The sequence below is a fragment of the Dunckerocampus dactyliophorus genome, chromosome 12, assembly GCF_027744805.1.
Source record: "Dunckerocampus dactyliophorus isolate RoL2022-P2 chromosome 12, RoL_Ddac_1.1, whole genome shotgun sequence".
Lineage (NCBI taxonomy): Eukaryota > Metazoa > Chordata > Actinopteri > Syngnathiformes > Syngnathidae > Dunckerocampus > Dunckerocampus dactyliophorus.
Window position 1 is genome coordinate 15,289,481 of NC_072830.1, and position 21,507 is coordinate 15,310,987.

Here is a 21,507-nt window from a genome sequence, read left to right on the forward strand (position 1 = left end):
CACAATAAAAGGCCACTCCAAAATGTGCACTTTAACTGTATTTGGGGAGGACTTGAGGGTCCGGGATTTGCCTCAAATACCGTATACTTAAGGTGTCCAAAGTGCGGCCTGCGTCACAGTCTAAAAATATAATAATTTAACAAGAAAATGTTTTTTAAAACCCAGCAAAAATGGAAAAAACAGCGGTAATTTTGCAAGAATAAAGTGAAAATATTCAAAGAAGAGAGTAATTTAACTAGAAAAAGCTCGTGGGTGTGTGTCTTGGTGTTTGGAGTTCCAGTGCTGTTGCGCAGCTTGGCGGGGGCTGGTGTTATTGCACTACGAATTTGAAGCGATCTGTTTCATCCATCCATCCATTTTCTATACCGCTTCATCCCCATTAGGGTCGCGGGGGCATGCTGGAGCCTATCCCAGCTGACTTTGGGCAACAGGCGGGGTACACCCTGGACTGGTCGCCAGCCAATCGCAGGGCACATATAGACAAACAACCATTCACACTCACATTCATACTATGGACAATTTAGAGTCGCCAATTAACCTTACATGCATGTTTTTGGGCATGTGGGAGGAAGCCGGAGTGCCCAGAGAAAACCCACACGCACACGGGGAGAACATGCAAACTCCACACAGAAATGCCCAGGGGAGAATCGAACCCAGGTCTTCCCGATCTCCAGGCTGTTCCTGTATTGATTGGCCAACGTGCTAACCACTAGACCACCGTGCGGCCCGCGATCTGTTCCATATTAATGAATTTATTTATTCTTAGTGTATTTTCTTATTTTTCTTACCTCTCCTATCTTTCTTTGTTTTAAGTGTTTAAGTTTATTATGACATTTTTGCAAAGCTGCTTGATATGTGAATTTCTCTATCTAACGGCCTGCAGATGGCCCCCTGGGGCGCCTGGGCTTGGTGGATGCTTCTTCTGGGAGCATCTTGTTGGGAACCTCACAATGACGAGGTCCAGATGGTTGGATTAGGTGTCACCTGGAACGCATGTTTGTGGCATAATGAAGACGATTGTGGAATGACTCGACAAAAGAACCATCAAAACTGTTGGTCTGCCCATGGGTCATACACCCTTCTGGGTTTGGCCATTTTGGCTCCTTGTTGTAGGACAGGAGGGGTTGCTGGGGTGCTGGGCATTGGACGGGTGCATTCAGGAGCCGGGGTTGTCGGAGTGGGTTGGCCTGCAGAGGTGACTGTGTGGTCTGATTTCATCCTGGGATCTCCTGGTGGCCTGATGTCCCCACCTTTTTGTGATTTGTGTACAGGTATATGGACACAGAAAGAGAACAAATCAATCATAACTCAATTAAACTGCTGTGATATGAAGAGGGGGTGGGATTTAATCAGCTCTGCTTCTTGCTGCTCCCTTTTCGACACGTTGAGCAGTGATTTGTGAATGTGTGATGTATTTCAATGTAACGTGGTATGCATGTTTGAAAGAAATCAAACTAAACACAACTAAAAAGTCGTCATTTAACAAGAATAACGGAATATTATGAGGATAGCAGGTGTACGTGAATGCCGGATGCATGTCAGACTGGCTGTCTTGTATCAAGTCAATCAATTGACAAAACGTCATAGTGAGGATGGATGATAGACTTTTTTTTTTTTTAATGCCATGCGATCCACCCACATTATGTTCAAGGTACTACAAAAACAATGAACTTTCCCAATGCTCACGTGTGAGTTATCATGTCTTATCGCCTACTGTGTCTACTACATTGGCTATAGATGTGTTATTTCATTTCTAGAAGGCTCAAATAACGGTAAAACAGTATTTAGAAGGTCGTAAACATGTTTTCTATGCTCTCTCCAAGAAAATATTTCATTTATTATGATGGAATCCTACTTCGTGGAACTCAGTCACATCTGGAACCAATTAAACGCAATAAATGAGGGATGACTGGACTTGGTAATATCAACATGGGATGACTGCAAAATGATGCAAATTGCCGTTCACCCGTCAATGAAACGTCAGCGAGCCATTGTATGCTTACAGTTTTTCCACTGTTCAGATGGAGATAAACCCAAAACCATTTTCAAACATTTGCAAGTTCAGCAAAAAAAACAGCACTGCATTTTACCATTTTTTTTGTTGAAAATGTTTCAATGTAAAAGGACACCAAAATGCTGCATGACGACAGGAATGACTGTTTGTTGTGTTAACCTTGGCAATAGTCACGCTGATCGTGCAAAGGGTTGGAGACCCCTGGATTAGAGGAACTTATACTATTTGACATTGTTGTATAGCTTTGAAGGAGGTCATTCCCAGGCAATACTTCATTTGTCGAGCGGTCGTCAACCACTTTGGAATTCAAATCATCACCACTCATAAGACTGGAACAGTACTGACTACAACTTTAATTTCCTGAATGTATTTGTTTGTTTTCTTAATCGCAGAGCATACAAACAGATCTAATGTTTTTTGTGGGTGCTGTTGAGTCCTTCTCTGTTGCATTACAGATTGGCGTTGGCGAAGGGCTGTAATCACACCGGTGCAATGATTTAAAATTTTTGTTTAAATTATAATTTGTTTTGATAATACTCTTTGCAGTAGCCTAATTGCGGTGTTACTGTAGAAGAATGACAAACCTGCTACCGTTAGATTTGTTAATTACATATACAGTTGTCCCTCGTTTATCGTGGTTAATTGGTTCCAGACCCAACTGCAATAAGTGACTTTCCATGAAGTAGGATTCAATATTAATAAACAGAATATTTTTCTAGTTAGAGCACAGAAAACCTGTTTCTGACTTTCAACATTTTTAACATTATTAGAGCTCTGTACACATGAAATAACACCCCAATAGTCACTTTTACACTGTTATTATTCTTTGTTTACATTACATTGCACAGGCTATGGGCTCATTGAAGGGACATAACAGACGGCTGCCGCTAGCATAGCAAACTAGCAAGCTAACTAGTTAGCCTCTCTAATTTACTTATTTTAAACTTAAAGTGTTTCAAACGGAGTGGGGAAGAAGGACAAAGAAGCCAAAAACCTACCACTTCCACATGGAATGAGAGGAGAACATTTTTTTTCCCACTCGAGCTTAGCCATGGCATGTCCTTCTCAGCCATGGCATGTCAGCTCAGCTCTGCAGTCTGAAAGGTAATGTATTCAAGCGTCATGTCTCATAACATTACTGATACCTAGTGAACAGAATACTATATATAACTTGTCTTTCAGTGTTTTTTGACTAATAATAGGCCATAGTAAACCACCAAACAGCCATCATTTATTCATTAATAATTGTTTTAAAAAGTGCAATACGAGAGGGAGCGATATTCGAACTGCAATATAGCGAGGGACGACCAGTACAAGTACCAGTACTTCTTTCAACTTGACTGTTCGGATTTGAGACCATGCGTGTCCTTTTTGTAACTTTTAACTACAAACCAAGCAGCCATCTTCCGTGTATTGCTCAAGCTGTGAGCACTGTTTGTTTGGTCTTGGGGGAGGTCTGTGTTCTATTGAGTGCTGGTAGTTATTTATGTGCCGCTGGAAAATGGTTCAGTGTAGGCCTCACAGGCTTTATAGCTCATGTTGAGAATGTTGGGAATCATATCATATGAGCAGGAGCAGACAATGTAATCTGACTCACCAGCAGCGCAGGAGGTCTTAGAGGTTTTCGGCAGACCTGGACTTGCAAATAAAACCGTCTAAAAAAAAAAATGCCTGCAAAACTACAGCATTTATTAGAGCGTAGATTATTTGATGTGATTCTCTCAGGCAACTTGTGTTATTGCTCACCACGGTCACTGTCTGCGCCGCCTCCCTGCTTCCTGTTCAAAGGAAGGAGTCCCGACATCCTAGTCGTGGTAAATGCCGTATTACAAAGTAGTAAGAAATTATTTTATTCCTGGTTCTTTTTACTCCTCCGCCCTGGCCATTATCTTTGCACTGTGCAGCCCACATTGCAGGCCTCTACTTCACCTCGGGGGGCTGTCTTGTCTGGAGCGCTCTCATCTGTGTGGGTAGCATGGGCCACCCTGGAGGTACTGGTGATGGCCAGCATGCCAAATCAGTGGGCAGGCTAAAAGAACCATATGTTGTCTGTGAAACCACTCAGCAAAGTTGGTCTTTTTGCTACTGGACAAAAAGAAAACGGTCGAGCCGTCAGATGGGTTGCAGGCTTGCTCAAGCAGGTATTTCTCAAAACGTTCACGCCATGGCGGTGCCTTGTTTTGTATTCCGTCCACAGTCATTGCCTCCAAAGAGAATGATTAAACAAAAAAAAAAAAAAACAAGCCTCGCTTAGACTTCATAGCCTCTTGCCACCAGTCGCACTTCATCCCACTGGCCCATGATCAAATATGTGCTGCTTTATTTGTTTTTTACTGAGGGCTTTATAGTAGCAAAGGGGGTAGTGGCCACAAATGTTTTTTTCTTGCCTAGTAGCACTTTAATATACTCTATACTATATATACGATTAGAGCAGTCTTTTCCCACACCGAGTAGCAGTTCATTTGTGTCGACAAATGGCACAGTAAAATGGTATAAGCTTTACTGATCATCAAGCAGACATGCAATTTCTTGGGAAAGGGCTTTCGACTCATTTTGTTGTCAATTCAAGTAGTGACCGAAAAGGTACAAGATTGCGGGTACAAGCGTCCGAAATGAGGAAAACATTAGAAGTAAGTGATGTGCGATATCACTGATTTAGTTTCCAGTCTGATACTGAGTAAAATTCAGGCTGGTATCGGCGGTACTGGTCCGATACCGATACTTTGTGCAAATATACCTAATGTGTCTGGTACCTTTCTAAAAAGTAGTGTATTTCATATCATAGCATAAAGAATACAAGACACTTAATGAATTAATTCGTTCAATAAATTATTAATTACAGTAATACTTTAATTAATTACATTAATAATTGAAGTATTAATGTATTTATTTTAAACCCTGAAGTATATTGACGTAGTGGAGTGATTTAAAATATAGCCAAGCTAATACACACCAGAAAAAAACTGAGGACAAAATCATAAAAATATGTTAAATTGTTTGTGTGGATATGTTGTGAATTGTATTGTAAACAATTAAAAAAAAGAAAATAAGTAAAATATTAAAACAATTAAAATAAATGGTTATTAAGAACTACCATAAAAATGAAACTTTAATTCACAATTTACACAAATTTGAACAAACGTTTCAGACAAACATTACCTCAAATGACTGAAGTATGAAAAATATTGATATTTTCATTGGAGAATCGATTTTAGTGTATGGAGAGCTGGTATCGTAAGTATCGGTATTTCAGTATCGATCCGCACATCACTCGTTACACGGGGTGTTTTCTGCGCAGCGGAAATCCATGCTGCGCAACAAAATAAATCCAACCTCAACTGTATATAAAATAAACGCATAACAATTTATCCTGTAGCATTTTGCAATGCAACTCCGCTAGTGACGGGCAACAGCAAGCAGTAACACAACGATGAACGCCGTCCAGCCAACGATAAGAGCCTGTTCGCACGTATTTACTTGCGCAGCCATTCAGTTCATTAGTTCAATCAATTCACGTAGTACATGTCTCTGTTTCGCAGGTTAGCTCATAGCTAACGCTGCAGCAGCGTTAACAGAGCTAAATGCTGCTTGCTAAACCCGTATTATGGCAAGACAAACAGAAAGTGCCACATCCACTCACTAAGCTAAAGTTAAAAAAATATATATTTTAAAGTGGACTGGCTGTCACAGTATGTAAGAACAGAAGAACAACAGCTGAATATGGGTGAGATTTGTTCTTTTTCGAATGAGAAAGGGCTGCTCCGAGACAGTTTTCTGAGGAACATTGAGGGAACCAACCATGAAACCGCCGCGCAACGTTAAAAAAAACGTAAGAAAAATGTTCCACTGCAACAAAAATGCTGTTTTCATAACGTTTTGGGAACCAAAAATGGCCAGCTGGGATGTGGTACTAGGGCATGCTTTCACAGCATTTTGATGGCCGGACTTGATGACCGAATACAGCAAGTGTTACGCAGAGTTCGCCGCAGAGTGATGCTGGTGGTTGTTTTCTTCTTTTGAGATGTTTTATGTAGACAAAACTAAACAGCAAATGTGGCATTGCTTTCAAGTAAATTTCCAGAAATAGCGCCAGAACAGGCTGCTGCAAAACAGAAAGGAAACTAGTATATAAAAGTATACATAATTAACAACATAAATGATAAAAACAGAAAAGAAATAGAAAATGAAATGATAAACTAGGTGTTTCCTACAAGATTCAGGTGGTGAATTAGATGAGATTAAAAAAGAAAGCTACGTTGTTAAATGCGCCTTGCTGACCTTTTGAACCCACTCATATACAAAATAGCACAGAACAGAAGCTGGACGACTTTAGGTTGTCAGGTTTTGGACAGCTGTGATTCTACAAGTGTGCACGTCTGCGCTCACAGAGGTCCAAGGAATGCTCAGGTCGGTTGTGTGTATGCTCAAACACTTGAAGAATTAGCGGGAACATGGGTCCACACAGTGTCAGCTCTGTAAATAGTCACGTCGGCATGGGAACGGATCACTGGGTGTAAACGATTTAACACATAAGACGCACGTACATATAGCGCTTTAAACAGACATATGGAAACTAAAGAAGAAGAAAAAACACATGTCGAGAAGGACCTTCATCTTCCGCTTGACTGGCTTGTCTGGACTGACGACAAGCAAGTCACATTGGAATATAAGACAAAAAAATACCAGAAGAATGTCTACTGACAGTCATGCCAGTCGAAATATTCAGATATTATGTTGGCTTTTCGGCAGCAGTACACAACCGCTCACTTCTGGCTGTGACGGAGACGGGGCGGCGACGTTATCCTTCTCAGAAAATAGTGTTTTGATTGTCCATACGGCAACAACAAGGCGCCATTGTCAGATTTTCCCACTTTTTTGAAAGCCGTGTGGATGAAAGCCTTGGGTTTTTTGTACGTTTCAGTTTTCGCCAGAACTTTTGAAATCAATAAAGAAAACGACTTGTTTTGTGCCCCTGGGATAGTTTTGGGTGTCTTGTGAATAAATTAGAATAGATTTGCTGAAAAATAGGGGGTCCATTCTGTCTCTCAAAGTCTTTAGAAAAAGAGGGTACTGATTCTTCAAAAAGAAGTTGTTTTTATCCCTGACGCTTGCGTGTAACTTTGGGGTGTATAGTGGTTTGTCTGTGAGCTGTAACTGTCATATGGATCATGGTCATATGATGGTCATATGTACTTTTGCCTCAAGGGTACCTTGTCGGACATAAATTGACTGTACAGCCGTCCCTCATTTATTGTGGTTAATTGGTTCCAGACCCGATCGCAATGAGGGAATTTTCCCAAAGTAGTATTCAACATTAATAAATGGAATATTTTCATTGTTAGAGCATTGAAAACTTGTTTATGACCGTATAAAAATAGTTTTGAACATTTTTAGGGCCATGTAGACATTAAATAACACCCTAATAGTCACCTTTATACTGGTATTACCTAATATAGTAGACATTATAAGCAATAATAAGATATAATAACTCACAGTTAGCATTGGGAAAGTTCTTTGCTGTTGTAGTATGTAGAATGTAATGCGGATGAAGCGCATGGCATTAAAAAAAAAAACAACAGCCTATCATCCATCCTCACTACGACGTTTGCCACTTGATTGACATACAGAGCAGCCAGTTTGACACTAATCTAATCTGGTATACATAGAACACTCCGACAACACTGCTAGCTTTGTATACGCCACATTGTGCACCAATTATGCGCAGGCTACGGGATCTCTGGAGTGACACAAGAGACTGCTGCCGCTTTAGCCACCAATTTACTTACTCTAAACTAAAATAGGTTTGAAACTGAGTGGGGAAGAAGTAAGAAGCCAAAAACGTATCACTTCCACACGGACTGGGGGTAGAACTTTTTTTCCACTTTGTCTTGTCAAACTGCAAGGATCCATGGCTGCAAGTTAAGGTAATATCACATAACCTTACTGACGCATAGTGACCAGAATACTACATATGACATGTCTTTCAATGTTTGTTTGGTTTTTTCTTTAGAAATAATAGGCTACAGTCAACCAGCAATCATTTTTTAATTAATTCAATTTTGAAAAACCACGATGGGAGCGATGTTCGAACCGCGACTGTATACCAATTTCTGACAACAGTGACAATTATTTTTTTTTAACAATGCCATAACCTTAGATTATACCTAAATTAAGGTTTGTTTCTCACTCCTCATTGGCAATTGTCGAGGTGATAATGTTTTGGGGCGTCCCAGGCCTCAAGTTTTAAGCGAAGCACAGCCGACAGGAGGCTTGTGTTCCTGTTTAGTGTTCACATGCAGAACGGTGCATTTTGTCGTCGTGTGGAGAGACATCATGGAAAAGGCTCAGTGCCCTCCAAGCGTCGGCCTGCTTGCTGTGAAGCGGCGAACAAATGCGCTGTTTGTCCTTGACGACGGCTGCAGATGTGAAGTGTGGCTCTACAGAATGCAAACAGCCCACCCTGACAGCTGTAGTTTGGGAGTCTAGTGAATCATCAATCATGGCAGCGCTCTTTTGTTTGTGTGGACAATATAGTGTTTACAGCTGACCTTAAAACCCTGAACTGTAATTCGTAAACTATTGCAGCATTTTCCGGATGAGATGCTTGTCTGTTGTACAGTTGAACCTGTTTATGACGACGTCCCTTTGACTGGCTGACGTCAACATAAGCGGTTGTCAACATAACAGATGGCCGATAATAAAGGATTTTTTTTTATACTATGGCAGTTTGTTGACATCGTTTTTCTCCATTTGTGCATATTTTTTCTTAGTAATCGTCCAAATTGCCACCGAACTTGGCAGAGGGGTGGCACATGGAACAAGGAAGAAGCCTTTAATTTTTTGTTGCGGATCTGGGTGAAGGTGCCAATACAAGAATTTATTCTGACAGTTTGAGCCACTATGACGTCCCATAATTGCACCCCAGTCCGCCATCAAACAGGAAGTAGCCTGTTAGAAAAAAACATAAATACATTCTACAGCTGTATTTTTTTCCAATTCTGTTAACAATTCAGCCTTGGGGGAGGTCTTCGCTCTACTAAATGAAAATCCAGTTATATGTGGTCATTAAAGTATTGCTAAAACATACTGTATAATGGTGTTTTTATATGGAGATGTAATAATTTGTATCTTTGTATAATAGTTGCGTCTAATCTGAATACAAAATGCTATTATTTCATAGAAATTAATTTAATAGATTTAATTTTATTCATGTATTTAATTAATCCATTGACTGCCAGCCATGTTCAGAGCAGAGAGCTCCATACTGCCAGTTTTTGGCCATTTTTGCTTTCAAGACCCACAGAATAGTGAGGGTTAGGACTAAATAAACATTGAAACTATCTAAAGAAAGTTTAGACTCTCTTCTTTCATCAGAAAAAAAAGTTTGTTTCTCGTCTTTTTGGGTCTTTAGATATTGGCTGTAGAACATCGTGAAGTTTCAGCAAAAACACCTGATTTTGACCAAAAAAACAGCAAAAAAAGTAAATTCAAGCAGAGTGACGGTGGGGTCTGCTGGATGTGCGGATGAATCCCTGCTGCTGACCGACCCAGACGGCAGCCACCCGTCAGACGAATCAGTGTCGGCTTCTGAGTCACCCGACTCTGAACTCCGGTGTCGCGCCACATGGCTCAGCAACGCGAACCACTAGCTTGTTGCTTCGGCTGCCATTGTCAACTGCATTTGCATCTACGTCACCTACATCACCCATGTCACCTCTATCTTTCGCGATGCATCATTTATGAAAAAAAAAAAAGTTAAATGTTCTTAAATATTATAATAAATTATAAAAATATTTTATTCAATCACGGAACAGCAAGATTTATTCATATATTTATATATTTCATATATAACCATGACAGAAGAAAGCCGGGAAATTCGAACCACAATGCATATAACAGTGTTAAGAAAATATTAAAGTTTTCTTAATAATTAATTTCATATTGTATATTCTTAATGTAGTTAATCAATAATCTATTAATTACATGAAAATAATTGAATACTAATTAAACAGGGTAATATTTTACATGATTAATAATGCTAGCTTTGATTTCAAAGGGGTATTCATTTAACAATGCTCATTGTTACCATGAGGGCTGTCGTATATTTCAGTTTCCATATCGTGCATGTGCGCCTCGACACTTCAAAATACAACAACGATATTACAAAATAAATAAATAAATAAATCTACAGTGTCAATGAAAGCCAAGCATCATTTCGTAATACATCTTCCTTCAGATTGTCTGCAAAATCTGCTGCTGACAATGATTCCAATTAAAACATGACGTTTTTTGAGCGGCGGAAACATTGTAGGGTAGACGCTCCACTGAGGGATGCTGCGCCTATATCAAGTCACGTGTGTGCGACCCGTTTTTGATGTGTGCGCGTGGGAGTTTGATGAGCAGACGAAGGAGCAGTTAGCATGCAGTCACACTCTGTAAGATTACAGCCAAAGCCACATGAATCGCTCCAGTGATATTTGCAGTCTGTGTGTGCGTACGTGTGTGTGCTGTATATTAATCAATTCCTTTAGCATGGTATGCTTCACAGAACATGGGATGGACACGACAGCGAGAGAGTCATGCGTGAAATTGTAACTCTCCAATCACACCTCTTCTGAGGAAGACGGTGGCGATTGGTTGCTTGCATTATGACTTTATGGAGAATAAAGGTGTTAAACGGCATCAAAAACTTGGCAAAATGGTAGAGACAGCAGGGATTTTCACTGTTTGTGATCACCGCACTGGAAAGGGAGCCTGTCTACTGACTGACTCACCTTGGAAGGCACGCTCAATGTCGGTATATATATTTTTTTTTCTACTTTGTGGCCATAGTTTGGTTGCGTAAATCCAGTAGTGCCATTTTGGACCCAGGCTTGCTGTCGCTGGACCAGATAAAAGGAAATTGACCAGAGGTGTAGGGTCAAGTCACGCGACTTGGACTCAAGGCAGCCTCGAGTGACAATTTTGATGACTTTGGACTAGACTTGACAATATCATTAAAGACGTGCATCTCGATTTGGACTTGACGTCAATGCTTTGGCACGTGCATCGGACATTAGTCTGATGACTTGAAAATACTTGACTGTGTTGGGTAAAACATGTCCCCATTCAAAGTATTCAAGTGATGTGATCATTATGTCATTTTCAGCAAGACAACATATTTTCCCTTTGAGTCTGCCTCATTGAGTGCATCTATAACGTCCCGTCAGGTTTAAGCACTGACTGCCACAACACAAGCCTGCACAGCGCTGTCTTGTCAAATGCACCGCGTACTGAAACAAGCTTAGCAAGTAACTTTAGATACAAACCGAAGTAGATGCTAGCTGAGGAATACTTAATGAAGTGGAGGCAGTGGGCAACGCCACACGAGCTGTTTTCAACTTACCAATTGCACCGTGTACGTGAATGAGGGACCGATCATGCACAGTCTGTCTCAGGAGGGTCGGTCACTGTGCGTGACTGGCCAATCACAGAGCTTGAAGAGGATTTTCTTTCATCACGATTACAAATAATGACGAGATGTACTCGTTTCTTACTTGTATTATCCATAACGGATACCCGTTTACATATCTGGCTCATCCCTACTCCTTCCTGCTCTTTCCTCATTCTCTTTCTGCAGCTGCGAGATATTATTGACTTACCTTTCTTTTCTGCAAAGAATGCTTCTTCTCTGGAGTTAAGCATCTTGTAGGTCCCTTGCAAATAAAGGAATTAGTGTAGCTAGGGGTGATACCGGCTGTTGCGTGGCGTCACACGGTACACAGCAGGAGCAAATAATGCCACGACTGCGACACGGAAGTAGTGGTGACAGTTGGGGATGCTGCGAACAGGGTTTTATGCTGCTGAATGCTATAATACATGAGTGAAATTGGTTGATACTGATACCAATCACATGGATTAATTATACATTTTTCAACTTATTTATGATGAATGCCAGGGGTGCCATATAACGGGGTGAACTCAAAACAATTCCAAGGTACCCTGACTGCCTTGAGGCCCAAAAGATCTGTAACTACTAATGGGGGGATTTTTTTCCATGACGCCCAGAATTCCTGGCCGAAGCCCGAGGCTATATGATATGAAAAAAGGAACCATAAAATCAACTTAATTTAGGCAAAACATATTTGATTTACTTTTTCAAGAGAACATATATCTCTCGTGAAACTTGCAGCGCATGTGACACCTTCTTTACGGGGACTTTGGATGAGAGTATATTGTCTAATGTAGCTCTAGCAGGACTTCCGGCGAGCATGTAGGTGGGTTCCACGTGAGAGAGCAGTCAGCCAGCCCAGCTTCTTCCACCGCTGACAAAGGCTGGTTATCTCATTTTTCGCATTTATGGGCATATAGTGATCACATGCTTTTTCACAGAAATTGGACGATATTGATCAGTGGCCGATCGATCGGAGCTTCCCTAGCGACAGTGCATACCAATGCAGGAACAATGCGCGTCACATGTGCTATTGTCGTCCGCTAGACATAAACAGTACTTGACGGTACTTGAAGGTTGAAATAAGTTGTGCGTGAGCGTGGTCATTCCGTGCCAATACGCACCACTTTCGGTCACAAATTGCGCGCCAAGTGCATAATTTATGGAAAAACAGAACGCAAACTAGTCTCCGTGCTTTTCAGGCGTGGCATAAATCGGTAAATGAATTACATGCATTGCCACGGCAGATTGCGGAAGCAAAATGGCTGCAAGTGTAAACACCGCTTAAGTCTTATCACGATGGTCTTATTTCATTTACATTCAAATGTATTCAAATTTAATAGAGTGGCATTTTATTTGGGAGACACTAAACAGTACTTAGGAGTTCTAAGGACTCTAAAATTTCAGGCCTATGACTTCGGATTTGACTCAACCTGAATCGTCGTGACTTGAGACCTGACTTGGACTCGAGACTTGACATTAAAAACTTGAGACTCGCAAAACACTGACTTGCCCCCACCTCCGCCATATGCCAAAACTGCTACTTCTGAAATGGTATCCAATAGAAAAGAATCGCAGCCCTTTACCGTCATTATTCCTGGAAAAAGGGAACAATTGTTTTGCTTTTCTGCATCAACTTAACTGTGATGTATCCAGATGCTTCTTTTAGTAGTGCACTGGGGACACAGTGAAGAAAATACTTGTCATGAATTTGTCGGTACAGAAGCTTAAATAAGATGCATTGTGTGTGTTAATACCGCTGTGACCCAGGTGTACAATAAGCAAGTGCACCAACGTCGCTTTTAAGCTAGGCATTCAGATACATACTACATGGATAAATATGCGTATGGTGCTCTTCAGTTTGCAGATGAGCATAAATTACTGAAGTGAGCCAATTATATCAATGTTGCTGATTTTTCTTCGTGCCAAAAAGTGTCTAAAAGTAGGTCACAGAGTTGAGTTACTCCCCTAGAGAATCAGAGATACTGTTTGTCGTTCATTTAGAGCTATAGGCTTTCATGGTTTTCTACTATGGCTAGTGCCCTAAATATACATTACAAGACTGCTTAGCTCTCCCGAAATGTTAATTCTTTATCACATCAAGGCGTTTTGGAGCATTAAAGCTGCAAGAGGGGGACCAACTCCTTAATTTCTTCCTTTTTTTACTTTCAGGTGGTGTGAATACAGGTTATACACATTTTTTCTCTTCTCAAAGTACATTTGTGGTGCTCTCTGTGGATTGTGCTCAAAGTGCCTTGAAAGACATGACACCATACGTGTAATTTTATAAAGATTGGACTTGATTGGCCAATTAATTGCTAAGTCTCGTCCATGTCCTTGCAAAGATGTTTTACTTAAAGAAAAACTGCACTTTTTTTGCCCATCTGCCAATGCTTAAAATGACCAGAGTACTGAAAATACTATAAGTATTACACGTCACCATGAATGCACCTGTTACTACATGCTCACAGCATGTACATAAAACCATAAAACCTTGTTGGAGGTTTTTGGAGGTGTTTTAATAGCGGAATAGTAGCGTCCCATTACGTGCCATCTTAGCTGCCTCTTTTTCACTGTTTTTATAGCTTTTAGAATGCACAGAAAAGAGAAAGACGTGTTCATGTCTCACACAAGGATTGTGGATGATGGGCAAAATTCCACTAAAAGTGGAGTTTTTCTTGAACAGCAGCCATGTTTTTCAAGCACTGCTACGTGAGAAATTTCAAGTCAGTGCAACTTCTGGTGGTGGTGTATTTGACAGAAAAATACAGTAATAGTACAGGCAGCAGTAGGGGTGCATGTTTTGCCAAATTTGTAGCCTTTTTTTGTGCAGCCGTTCTGCAGCAGAAGAGCTAGCTTTTGTTTTTAGACTGCAAACTGAATCAACAACACTTCTGTTGGCTGAAGCCAAATATTGCACTTAAGTTTGCCTTGATTGCTTTGAGACATAATTAATCAGCGATTAGTTCCACACAATTGACGGCATTCTTAATGATCAATTCACTGACTAAACAATTATTAACTGCATCTGCATCTGCAGCTGGTGATTTAAGGCACTTTTAGGGCAGTCTTTGATCTAATATAAGATAACATTACATTCATTCAACACAAATGGAGCATTTTTTTTGAGTTTGGATTTAAATCCATCAATATTTCTTATACAGTTACTAGAAACAATTATAGTAGAGCTGCATTGTTTTTGTATACTGCTCTTCTAAGTGCGTAAAGACTCTTGAAGAATGACTATACAGTCGTCACTCGAATTTCGCGACTTCACAAAAAATATTAATTGATAAAAATACAGCCTATCATTAGTAAAAAAAAAAATGCATAACTAAGCAGATGTTATGTAGTTTTTTGCCTAAATTAAGCATGAAAATGGCTAAATGAAATAAAATACATATGTATACAAGGCATTCAAAAGACGCATTCAAAAACGTTGTCGTAGTATTCCACAGTAGTCACTAGTTATCAGTAATGTTACTGTCACGATCATCAAGATCCACACACCAGACCCGATTGCCGGAACAACACACTTCTATTGCAGGTTTGAATGATCTCACAACAGGCACAATGATCCCTAATAAAAACACGGGTTACTGTTGTGTCCGTAATCAACTGTGAAACCCCAATAGTAAATTTCCCCGCTGTGGGATAAATAAAGTACATACAAAACATCACATCCTGTCCGCCACTCACTCATCTCCCCTAGGGAACACATTTATAGCAACACACATGTCTTATTTATATTTTAAATGGTTTATTGACTGTCATTACAGGGTTTTGCTACATGTAATGGATTGATTGTGGCGTGGCGCCACGGCTCAATCAAAGCTGCCATACCTTGGAGATGAGTTGGGTTTTTTAACGTGAAAACATCCATCCATCCATTTTCTATGCCGCTTCTCCTCATTAGGGTCACGGGGGTATGCTGAGCCTATCCCAGCTGACTTCGGGCGACAGACATCAGTCAGCTGACATTAAGCCCCCTCCTAATTTGCTCCAGTGCCACGGCGGAGGCATAAAAAAGTGGAGAACAGATGTTGGTAGCCACACACGGATAATGCAGCTTTCATCTTTATTATTCCGATTACGGATAAATTAACTCAGTGGTAAGATGCCTATATCTATAACAAAAGTTATCCCTTCACTTGTAGCGACTACTTCCGTAGAAAAAAAGTCATTTGTTTCATGGCTGCGCTTCACGTCATGAACTTCACTCTAGAAATTGGCCATTGCTGAAAGCTTTTTAATATGTTGCCTTGACTACCGCTGCATTGTCTTTTGGCCGCACGGTGGTCTAGTGGTTAGCATGTTGGACACACAATCACAGTCAGGAGATCGGGAAGACTTGGGTTCGAATTTCCGTTGGGCTTTTCTGTGTGGAGTTTGCATGTTCTCCCCGTGCGTGTGTGGGTTTTCTCCGGGTACTCCGGTTTCCTCCCACATTCCAAAAACATGCATGTTAGGTTAATTGGCGACTCTAAATTGTCCATAGGTATGAATGTGAGTGTGGATGGTTGTTTGTCTATATGTGCCCTGCCATTGGCTGGCGACCAGACGCTGGGATAGGCTCCAGCACACCCCCACGACTTTAACGAGGAGAAGCTGGATAGAAAATGGATGGATGGTTATTACTCATTTTATTTACACAACTATTGAGAAATTAGGTGTAATTATCTTTATTGCCATATTGATTTGATTTGTGAATTACTAAACGATATCAACTACATTTATTATAGTAGTTGCAAACTTTACCGCTTAGATTTTATATATGCTATATTTTTTCATAGTAAGAGGTAGATCGTTTTCATTGTGTGCATCCGTGTTATACATGCACAAAGTACATAAATACTCATATTTATTAATAAAAATATATATATATATATTCTCTGTTTATAGTAGGAGGTAGATCGTTGGTACAAAGTAGACCACAGACTGAAAAAGTGTGAGCACTCCTGTGCTATATGGATACATGTATAGCCTGTTATTTACATATTGACCACAATTAACTTGAAATAAAATATCTATCTAATATCATAAAAACGTTTCACTACACTTTATTTTGAAAAACATGCACCGGAATCACCTGTCTGCCCTGTTGGCACTTGACACATAAGGAGTGGAAGAAAAGGTTGAGAGAAAGGCATTTAAAGTTAATTAATGCATTTGTTGTTCAAGGCTGTGAAAACGACCCTATGTAAGGACCTAGCAGCAGCACCTCCGCCTCCCATGCAGTCCACCACCGCAGCTTCAAAAAATCCGAGTGGAATCCCTGTATTATGTCTACTTTATTGGTTAATATGGGTGTAAAGATGGCTAAGGGGTGTTATTACAAGTCTGGAGGCCTCTAATAATGTTAAAAAACGTATTTAGAAGGTTGTAGATAGGTTTCCTATCCTTTAACTACAACAATATTCTATTTATGAATAAGAAAATGTACTTTTCTTAACTGATCACAATCACAATCATTTTCCAAACTGACTGATCACGGTCGGGTCTGGAACCAATTAACCGCGATAAACAAAGGATTGCTGTATAGGCTGATGATGTCTTCCGCCCATCCAAAGACTGCATACAGCAGGGATGTCCAAAGTGCGGCCCGTTTATTGTTGGCCCACGGCATGTTGTAGAAATAAAATTAAACACTAAAAAAACAGCAGAAATGGAAAAATAGAGCAAAAAAGGCAGAATGTGTAGAGAAACGGCCGAAATGAAATGAAAAGTTTTTCTTTTACCCTTTTTACAAAATAAAAAATATATATATAATATATATATAAAAATAACAAAGTGGCCCTCGGCATCCTTTGATTTTTTTGGGACGTGAGCCTCGGTGGAAAAAGCTTGGCATATAAAGTCTAGTCTACGTTTATATGCTGTGTTGGCTTCATTAGCCTATTTAATCACATTTTATTAGACTTCTGTTGAAGGCGCCATTTCTATGTAGAGACTATGTTGTAAAAATGATTTTTTTTTTACCTTGAGCCACGTTGCAGTGAAAAAAGTAGTTTGGTCAAGACATATAGCACCAGCAGAGGACTGTTTAGTCCAGTCACCCACCTGTGAAACCTGTTATATATCGTGGTCTTTTTAGCTCCATGCTGATAAACGCCAATAATCGTCAGCAGCGGGGTGGGTTTAATTTGAGTTAATGATCTGTGATAGATTGCTTGTGTACACTCCGTGTAACCTAATGGTCACTGTGCAGACCAGAAATTGACACATTAGATGGAAAAAGTCTTTCGAACTGTTTGATTTGTGTATCTTTAGCAACATAATGCCTGACTATTATTTAGATGATTCAAGCACACTGGCTTATAGAAGCTATAATGACATAGATTATATGAAAGGTCATGTTCCTGTGTGTCATTATCGCAAGTGATTACACTGGCTAAACATTTGGCAGAGTATCAAGCTGGCAATCATCTTTAAAGAGACAGACTGGTGAAAAATGCGTGTTATGTCTTTAAAGAAGCATCAGGCTTATGGGGAAAAAAACTGTAATAGCTAGGGGTGTCATGAGACGAGACTCTTTGTTTAGAGAAAAGCTGTCTCGCGAGAACACGGCAGCCAGAAGTCAATCGCTACTATGAATGATAAGTAAATATAACATGGAAGTGCCAGTGTGGACATTTTAAACCTTGCACTACAATTCAACCTACCTTGGTGTTCCCAGCGTCAGAGAGTGACGTGCAGATCAGATCAAAGCACGTAGATGTTCGGACTTGTCTGCACACTTAATCACCGTTATCATTAATCACCATTAACATTAATAGTGGCAGCTTGGACCAGGTGTCCGACAAGAGTGTATCGTGGCTCCCTTCACTCTATACTCTGGTTCTGCCAAGAGTATGTGTCCAAGACCATAGCTCTACTTCATAACACACCTCATACGTAGAGGAGATCCGTGTTGACGGTTTAGCAGCAACGGTCGCGATAGTTAGTAAGTAGGGGTGTGCATTAAAAGTGAAAACTTTATTGCGTCATGCACTTATTTGATAATTAAATACGAGCAGTCAACAAAGGTAAGGATCTCCACCTGTGATTGTTTTGCAGCAGCAGTGCAATGTCGATCTGAAAGCTGTCAAACCTCCACAATGCAATCCAACAGAGACAGACGGAGCCAAGAAGGCAGAGGTTGGACTTACTCCTCCTTGTCCTGGCTCCTCGTCTTCCTGATGAAACGTGCATGGGTGTCCAAAGTGTGGCGCAGGGGCCGTCTATGGAACGTAGCTCATTGCAGAAATAAAATAAACACAAACCAAGCATGTGAACAAATGCAAGAAAAAGACAAGGAAAAAGACATAATGTAACTAGAAAAAGCTCAAATGTTGATAATGAAAACTAATAAAACACAAAGATTTGTATTTAAATATACTGCTCAAAAAAATTAAAGGAACACTTTTCGAAAACACTTCAGATCTAAACTGGGGGAATAATGATGTTGAATATCTTTCCTGATAATAAATGGGTGATGTATTAGTAACAAAATGATGCCACATAATTTGATAGAAATGAAAATGATCACCCTATAGAGGGGGGAAATCAAAGACACCCCAAAAATGAAAGTGAAAAAATGATGCAGCAGACTGGTCCATTTAGCTAAAATGTCATTGTAGCAACTCAAAATGATTGTCAGTAGTTTGTGTGGCCCCCACGTGCTTGTACGCATGCCTAACATCGTCGGGGCATGCTCCTAATGAGACTACGGATGGTGTCCTGGGGGATCTCCTCCCAGATCTGGACCAGGGCATCCATGAGCTCCTGGACAGTCTGAGGAGCAACCTGGCGGTGCCGGATAGACCTAAACATAATGTCCCAGAGGTGTTCTATTGGGTTTAGGTCAGGTGAACGTGGGGGCCAGTCAATGGTATCACTTCCTTCATCCTCCAGGAACTACCTGCATACACTAGCCACATGAGGTCAGGCATTGTCGTGGACCAGGAGGAACCCAGGTCCCACTGCACCAGCGTAGGTTCTGACAATGGGTCCAAGGATTTCATCCCGATACCTAATAGCAGTCAGGGTGCCGTTATCTAACCTGTAGAGGTCTGTGCGTCCTTCCAGGGATATGCCTCCCCAGACCATCACTGACCCACCACCAAACCGGTCATGCTGAATGATGTTGCAGGCAGCATAACGTTCTCCACGGCATCTCCAGACCCTTTCACGTCTGTTACGTCTGCTCAGGTTGAACTTGTTCTCATCAGTGAAGAGCACAGGGCACCAGTGGTGTAGTTGCCAATTCTGGTAGTCTATGGCAAATGCCAGTCGAGCTCTACGGTGCTGGGCAGTGAGCACAGGGCCTACTACAAGATGTCAGGCCCTCAGGCCACCCTCATGGTGCCTGTTTCTGATTGTTTGGTCAGAAACATTCACACCAGCGGCCTGCTGGAGGTCATTTTGTAGGGCTCTGGCAGTGCTCATCCTGTTCCTCCTTGCACAAAGGAGCAGATACTGATCCTGCTGAGGGTTGAAGGACCTTTTACGGCCCTGTCCGGCTCTCCTCAACATCTGCCTCCTGGAATCTCCTCCATGTGTCCAGGGACCGCAGTGATGGTCCAGATCTGGAAGGAGATCCCCCAGGACATCATCCGTAGTCTCATTAGGAGCATGCCCCGACGATGTTAGGCATGCGTACAAGCACGCGGGGGCCACACAAACTACTGACAATCATTTTGAGTTGCTACAATGACATTTTAGCAAAATGGACCAGTCTGCTGCATCATTTTTTCACTTTCATTTTTGGGGTGTCTTTGATTTCCCCCCTCTATAGGGTGATCATTTTCATTTCTATCAAATTATGTGGCATCATTTTGTTACTAATACATCACCCACTTATCAGAAAAGATATTCAAGATCATTTTTCCTCCAGTTTAGATCTGATGTGTTTTCGAAGTGTTCCTCTAATTTTTTTGAGCAGTGTATATGTATGTTGTTTTGTTTTTTTTAAATTATAAATATCAAAGGACAGCTGGACAGTCCTGACGTAAATAGACAAAGACACGTTGATAAGAGCTGGCGTTGTTCAACTAAAAGTTGGAACTAGTCATTCTGACACCCCTGGCTTGAAAATACATGTGACAAATGTCAATTCCGCAACTTTACAGAGTGAATTAAAGGCAATATTGCATTATTATGATATAGTATTATTTAGGGCGTTCAAACTAACAGAAATTCCCTTTAACAGCGCTATGTTTTTTTGACGCGCGATTAGCGTGAACACGTCCTGTTAGACCTTTGGCTCACACCGTAGTTTGAGGAAATGCGGCGGCGTGGAACAAATATTGAGCAAAATGCACAAATAAAAGGGTATTTTGAATGGTAAGTTCAAGTTCAAAGCCCTGGCAGATGGCTCTCTCAACGAGACCAAAGTTATTTGTATCCACTGTCACTGTGAGTTGTGGTCACAGAGTACGTCGAGTCTCAAATGCCACTTGCTGGACTCGAGCGCCATACTGGAGCACTGCAGGTAGTTTTTATTGTCTATACAGTGGTACCTCGGCATACGAGTGTCCCAACTAAGGAGTGTTTTTTAGATGCAAGCCATCTCTCGACTGATTTTTTTGCTTTGAGCTGTGTGCCAAAATTTGGCTTATGAACTGCTAGTTACCGGCAGGCAAAACCGAGGGCGGCTATTTGAGGGCTTGTGTCAATGTCACACGCAACGCTCAATGAGATGGCAGTAAAGCCTCGAGGGAATTTATTATTTATTTATTATTATTACTAGCGTTTGTGCTTGAACTGCTGTTTGTCAAAGAGGACAGAATAAAAGTTGCATGTTGAAAGAACCGCGGTGTCGTACTTTGCCTTACTACGCCAGACCAAGAAAAGTGTGATAAAGTGTGTGCAAAAGAGACTTTGTGTATGTGAATGTGTGTGTAAAAGAGTGTTTGGAGGTGAAGTATAAGCTACAGCCTGACTGCACTACAGTATGGGCGCAGTCCTCATTCTGTAAACTACTGACTGTCCTTGAGCACTCTATTTTTGTCAGTATTTATTTTTCTAACACCCTGTTTTCATTCCACTTAGTTTGTGAGTGTTTTTGCAAACCTTTATTTGC

The 21,507-nt window shown here is 40.8% G+C and overlaps 1 protein-coding gene across 1 annotated transcript in view; it reads left to right on the forward strand.

Moving 5' to 3' along the window:
* The window catches only part of lrfn1 (leucine rich repeat and fibronectin type III domain containing 1), a 218,677-nt gene that overhangs the window by 104,858 nt on the left and 92,312 nt on the right, over nucleotides 1–21,507 (forward strand). The gene's annotated exons all lie outside the window — the stretch shown is intronic.